This window comes from Phymastichus coffea, unplaced genomic scaffold (assembly GCF_024137745.1).
Source record: "Phymastichus coffea isolate CEN01 unplaced genomic scaffold, Cenicafe_Pcof_1.1 PCOF00081, whole genome shotgun sequence".
In the NCBI taxonomy this organism is placed as follows: Eukaryota; Metazoa; Arthropoda; class Insecta; order Hymenoptera; family Eulophidae; genus Phymastichus; species Phymastichus coffea.
The window spans coordinates 154,289-161,480 of NW_026706892.1; positions in this window are offsets into that span (position 1 = coordinate 154,289).

The following is a 7,192-nucleotide window of genomic DNA, read 5'->3' on the forward strand; positions in this document are numbered from 1 at the left end:
CAAGAGGCGGATGACTACTGCCCCTGAGAACTGAGCAAGGGGAGAAAACGGCGTAGGCTCCCCTCCACTCTCATGCGGCGCAGGCGTTTTGCCGCAACCCGTGGACGCCATTGATCCCGGGAATTTGATCATTGCGCGGTGAAGCTGCAACAAGATGTATTTTTTAAATTCTGAATAATCTGTCAATCGAGAAATTTTCTAACATTGTTACATTTGTAGTAAAATAACTTTCTTTCTTTTTTTTTTTGATTGTGAAATATTATAAATCTTATCGTCTAACAAAGTAATAGTAATAATTTATCAACAAATTAAACATTAAATTTCGATGATATTTTTATTATTTTATCAAAAATTTAATTGTATAACGAGATAATTGAAATTATATAATGTCTTTTTATAGAATATTAAACGAGAGCATATAATGGTCAGATCTTACAGCTCTTTTAAACTGAACGGTTCTTATTACTTTGAGCCAACAAACAAACTTAATACTCCAGGACAATGAGAATGCAAAAGGATTTTCAGTTTCCACTGAATGAAGCTCAAAAAATGGTAGAATCTTTTAGTTACTCATTTATACAATGGTTTTGTACATAATTCATTTCAAAAGTTTTCAGTAAAGTTCTTGGAGAGGCGTCACTCTCAACTACAAATAAGTTCTACTTTTTTTTATTTCCAATACAGAGAACAAAATTTTTACCAAATTATTGATAAATACACGGTTTTCTGTGCTGTTTTAATTTTTTTAATATGATTCTACAATTTTCTGAAATTATTTCTTTTTTTAAATTAATTGATCGAGCATATGAATTGATTGTTCACGTATAAAATGATCTGAAGTTATTTGATTATAAATAGTATTACGACCATCTATTTGATATATATTTTATTAAAACACGTATGCTTTAATAAAATCGCTTTAGTTGTAAAGTCTACGTTAAATCTTTGTGATTGGCTTTATGTCTAAAAAAAACTGACGTTGCCAAGGAAGTGGTGCAATTCTGTGACTTTGAATAAATGAGCTAGTCTCAGTGAATATTTTCTTATGCAAATATTCACTCTGTTCTTTGCGTGTGATACTATCTATTCAAAGCAGTACAGTGTCTACACTTGGCAAACGCATGCTAACGAACTCGGTTCGTTTCTTTTTTGTGCACGAAACAGAAGCTTATTAGCAAAAATATTCAAGTCGCGTATTTCGAGAAAAGCTTTTTATTTAAATTGCAAATCGATTGCTCCTTTTTTTTTATGATCGAACTGAACTCATATTACATTACAATTCTTAGGGTAAACTCACTGATTTCTTAAGATAAACTCACTGTATTATGGAGAAAACTTTGCTAATTTTAGATGTATTGGATTAGATCAAAGTGACGAAAGAATACTTTGAATGGCAAAGTTATGATTATTAAAAAATAGTATTCAATATTGACTGTGTTCAAAGAATAAAGTATTTTATCTTACCTTAGGCATGATATAATTATAAAGAAAAATTAACGTAAGCAAAGTATTGGATATCAACAATTTCACTTTGAAAAACATTGTGCAATTACAAACGCTTTGTAACGAGAAAGGCCAGAAAGTATAATCTGCCGGAAAGATTGTCATATTTTTCCGCGAGTACGAAGGAGTATATAAATAGAACGGTAACCGGTTATTTCATGCTTGCATGAAATTCAAAAGGTAGACTGCGCAAGCTCGTACGCTTGCACGTGTGAATTCTAAAGTAAATAAGAAGACTTTACGTCGTAGATAGTGTGCTGCTGGGGGGACGCGTTGAAAGAGCACCACGAGATACAGAATAAAATACCGCAAAGCAAAGCGTACATCACTTTGCGAATTGCCATGTGCTCGAGCCAACTTCAAAGTATTCCCTTTGACTTTTATCACTTAAGCCGGGGTACACATTGACAATGAGTAAGAATTTTTAATGAGGATCAAGTCGACACCTCGTAATAACAATCCAGTCGTGGTCCCTTTGTCTTCCGGGTGACAACTGGGATTCTCTCTTTTTACTGTTGTTGTTGCTGAGCTTCTAATTATTAGTTCAAAGAATTTTATAAAGTGCATCAAAATAAAAATAAAACTTTAATCGTCAAACTCTGTTTTACGTCTAAAAATAGTTTTAAATAAAAAATAACAAGTTTGTGATAAATTGTCCAAATATAGTCTGATAAATGAAAGAATGGCTAGATTGAAGCCAAGCCAAGATTAACATATTTACTGAGGTGAATCTTTGTTGAGTCAAAGTCATAGCTAGAATGAGCCGTGTACTTTTTATAACAAGGGTGGAAAAGTAACGTGGGTTTCTTGCGTTCTTCCTTAATACATGACATTAAAACAGCGTACTTTTCCGGTAAATAGAGTTTATGAAGTGCTTCCCACGAGAGTATGTAAGGGGTTAATGAAATGACCATAATTTAATTGTAAAGCCACTCCAACACGAGCGTACGCGTGTTTACTCGCATAAAAATGTCTCGTTTGCGCGCTCTCCCTTCTTCTCTCGCCCTCTTGCTTTAGCTGCACTTACAACACGAGATATTACCAGCGTTGGTAGTTCCTACGAGACACAAAGGAAGAATTTAACGCTCACAGCCTCTCGCTGCACCAGTACAATTTAGTTAGCTACGCGTTCCATTATGCTTCTAGCGAAATCCAAACAGTATGTTTACCAAACATGAAACGCGTACATTGATGTTTCTAAAGGTGTCAAAGCCACTCTGATTACTTCAACCGTGTCAAGAACTCTAGTGTATACGAAACAGCATTGGTAATCCACATTGTCGTATCAGAATAAAATATTAACAAAAAATATATTTTAATACTCTATTGGAACCCTTTCCTCGACAGACTTAAAAAAGTTTCTTTAATTTACTTGAAACAATTTGATCATAACAAGTTTGTTATTTATATTCATTCTAATTCTTTGGAACCTAGCAATGTGATGGAAGTATAACAGAATGAAGTAAAATTTATATGTTCTACTTTATAAGCTAATGAATATATGACTTTGTTACGTCATAAATAAAAATTACACAAACTTTTTAAGGCATTCAGATAGTATGTGATAAAACTTAAAGAGACAAGTAGTCTTGGTACATTGAGAATGTTCCCATCAATCGTGCTGAGTAAACAAGGATCGATCTTAAGGCCTTTGTGAGACAGACGGAGTGAACATCTCCGACAGGAAATTAATTTCCAGCTCTGCTGGCTGGCAAATGCACAGTGTTAGAGCACGCACGAACAAAGCCGTCATCTAACAATGCGAGCGCGCGGTTAGCTGCATTTTGGGCGGCGTACACACGTGGTCAATTAGGCTGAATCAACTTCGGAAATATATACACAGTATTCTATTAGTTAAATAGGTTGTTCAATGACACCTTGGAAGATAACTTCTATTCGATTTCTTGTTATTTTCATCTTAAGATATTTTTTTATTAAAATAGGGCCAAAGCAGTAGTACCCAACCACCTTCTATACCCGATTATTTTAATTATAACCTCTACAAAAAATTAAACTATTCATAATGTACAACTGACAAAAACTGATTAAGATTTATTGAATAGTTCTATACGAAATATAATTAAAGTGGTAAATAAACTAACATTTACTAGGAAAATAAAATAGGTGATCCAGTACCACTATATCCAATATTTCTGTATTCATTTAAAAAAATAATGACGAAACAGATTCAATACATAAAATATTACTATTTCATTGTATTAGTTAATACTTCTGAAAAATGCGACAATATAGATTTTAATTGTAGTATCTACTGTAGACATTTCTTGTATTTATTATAACCAAGTAAATTAATAAAATTCTTAAATGGACGGAAATTGGTGACTTGTCCTTTATAGAAGTAATATTATAAATATTGGTCTTTAAGTAGATGCAAAAATTACATTGAAAAGGACGTCAATATAGTAGAAAACGTAATTCATTAGTTAAGTCTGACACAATATTGATCCGTACTACTAGTTAATATTTACAAAAGAAGCTTATGTAAATGAGTCTTTACTTTCTGTTTAATACGTTACTTGAATTTATATGAATTTAATAAAACGTATTGTCCACAAATAATTTAACGTTGTGAAAATTGTTTATTTATACGTATAATAAACCTAAGTATCGAAAACTCAGGCATTTGACTTAAGAGCACGACGCGTTTACTAGTAATGCTTGTTGGTGACTGACTTGCTAATTACTAATCAGTCTTTAATTGAAATCAAAGTATGTTTATCTTTTTCATAACAATATTTTCTTCGGATTTGCAATACAGTGTATTAAAACTTTCCAAACATTTATAGAGAACAATTTTTTTTCGTGTACATCGCGTTATATAGTAAAAATAATATAATGCAATATATTTTTTCAATAATTGTCTACAACTACATATATAATATATTGGTTATAAAAACAAAATTTAAAGAAGGATCACTCAAGATTTATTTAAGATAATATTGTCGAAAAAAAAGCAATCCTCATAACTGTATAGCACATAGTGGTTAACCATTAAGATAAGTCGTCTTGTCGTCGGAGCTCCCGGCGATTAATTGTAACGCCCTGTGGCTAGTCCATATTATTTGTAACTCGGAATCTTGCGGGCGACGAGAGAAATATCGCTATGCAAGCATTGCGCAAGTTACAGCTAGGAAGTAGCGCAGCCAGCAAGATGCATACTACTATGATTTCTCGAACCATCTGTTCACGCATTTGTTGCAGAAATAATTCAGACATCTTGTACAATAAATATAAATTATCTAGTTTGAATGATAGTACTTCAAAAATAGTATGTAATTCGGAAGTGAAAAAATTTTTATATTTAACGAATGAATACGGATTAGCATATAGTATTCAACGTGAAATTAATAAAATGTTTAAAGTGCACTTGAAATATATATTCAGTTATCCAAGTCAGGTATTTAATAAATGAAATAATTTAATTGTAGAAATGAATCGTCATCCGTGCTTGTAAGCGTGGTCGTTTTATTGCATCTACAAACGTGTGTAATTTAATTAAATTGAAATGGTTTCAATGTGATATATAGCCCAAAAATATTTCTCAAATGAAACAATGATGGATTGATGAAAATTAAAAACTATTACATTTACCGCTGGTTAAATTTGAATGAACTTTTGAATATAATGATCGAAGCAAAAAATCTACGTTGGATTTTCAATTATAAAAATGTGATAGACTAAAACGGAAGGATTTCTTCGAGAGACTCATTATAGGAAAATCCTTTGTCTTATTTGTCACATTGGCTCATACTAATTTTTTTTATTTCGCCATGTATACGCATTAATGAATCAAAAAATAATTCATTGCCTTAATTCAGCTACCTATGGAATAGTCTATCTAATTTTATCGCTAGTGTTTAAAAGAAAGAATATATTTCCATATTTTATTTTTCTGATAGGCACTTGGTGTGGCTCTTTTGTTGGCTTTTCTGTGGCTTGAGTATGTTTTTCTCGGGTTATTCGAATCTTAACTGTTTCGTCGTGTAAAGTAAAATTTTACTTCAGTTGACTTTTCAAATGTAACTTTAATAGTCTTCCACGCTATAACACGCTACTACAGAGTATTGTGTAATGAATGGGCTTGTAAATATTAAATAAGTATAACGAAAAATCCATATTTTTTATCAGTTTTTTTTAATTCGGGCTGTAATGCGAATTCAAAAACTTCAAAACGAATGCTTAATAGATGTTTGCAGTAGGTAGAACCTACTCGAAAAGCAAGAACCAGATAGTCAAGTTTCTCATTTAAACTGGTTTCGCACTCACGAAACTCCTCACAAAGGATACTTACATCACCTGAGGGCTTCAACGTGAAACTCGCGAGATTTCTCTCCGCCTCTCAAACGTTTATTGACATAGCGCGAAACTCGTTGCCGGCAGGAAGCGCGAAAATGGACTTTCGCTTCCCTGACTATCTAACGAGAATTCAACATCTAGTTTGATCACTCTCGATCATAATTTCCTCGTACTCGAGATCAATTTCTCGAGTCCACTCTGATTGATCGGCTTTTACTTATCGCGTCTAGTTTATTGGCCTTGGTTATAAATTATCCAAATTATTTACAGTCACTTACTTCACTTGATAGCTGAAGACAATTTATTGGCAATTTTAAGTCTCGTACAAGAAAGATAAATTCGTTCTCGCTTGGTCATTTTTTCAGAAAGCTATTTCTTATTCGTCAAATAATAGTACATGATTACAGTGGTTATTTACTTGGTGTGACCAGGCATCATAAATTTCAATGGTTCATTTGCATTTGATAGCTTATATAATTGTGATATCGCGATCGATATTCGTCCCACTAGATATCCTTCATCTATTGTCTAGTGAATTTAATATCATGTATTAATATGTTTATAGAGTTGCTATTTCAAACCTAAGATTAGTTCATTAGAAGTGGAAACCAAATATCAATTTCTCTGCAACTATTATTTTATAGCTTTTAGGTTTTGATGTAAGTGACTACTTATGTAAATAGCATTCTCCTAACTTAAAATATGAATAAATTGTTTGTAATAGTAACATATATTTAGAAGGATTCTATTTCCAATCAATCAGTTAATCAAATCTAGCACTGAATGGTCGCTAATATGATCACGAGGATGTCAGTGATGTGGAAAAGCTTAAAACGGTAGAACACAACAAGCTGATCTAAATTGAAAATGGGCAAATGTGCCAAACGAGATGCTCTAAATCGGATTATCGAGTTATCGTAGTGGTCCTTCCAAGAATGGAAACTCTTCAGTTTCGCGATCTGCTTGAAAACAAAGTTTCTAAATCCCATTCTGCTGAACTAGTAGCACACTTTGATCCCTGACGAATAACAAATTTGACACTTGATTCGTTGATGCGGCGTTTTTGAAATACTCATGTTAAATTCGTGATAGACATTGAGAATTCAGTTAATATAACGTCAATTCATCAATTTTATCAATATTAATTCTTCGAGATTGAAAACATAATAAATTTGATGCAGCTCTAAAACCAGATTTGTATTTCACAGTGTAATTCAAATAAAAATAAACATTTAGCTCTAGGATTCATCGTAAAAATTGAATTGACGGCAAGGAAGGAATTTTATGCAGTCACAGTACATATACGTGCAATAAGATAAAATGTATCCTTTGTATGGTCTATATACGTATTAAAAAGAAAAAAAATTTATAA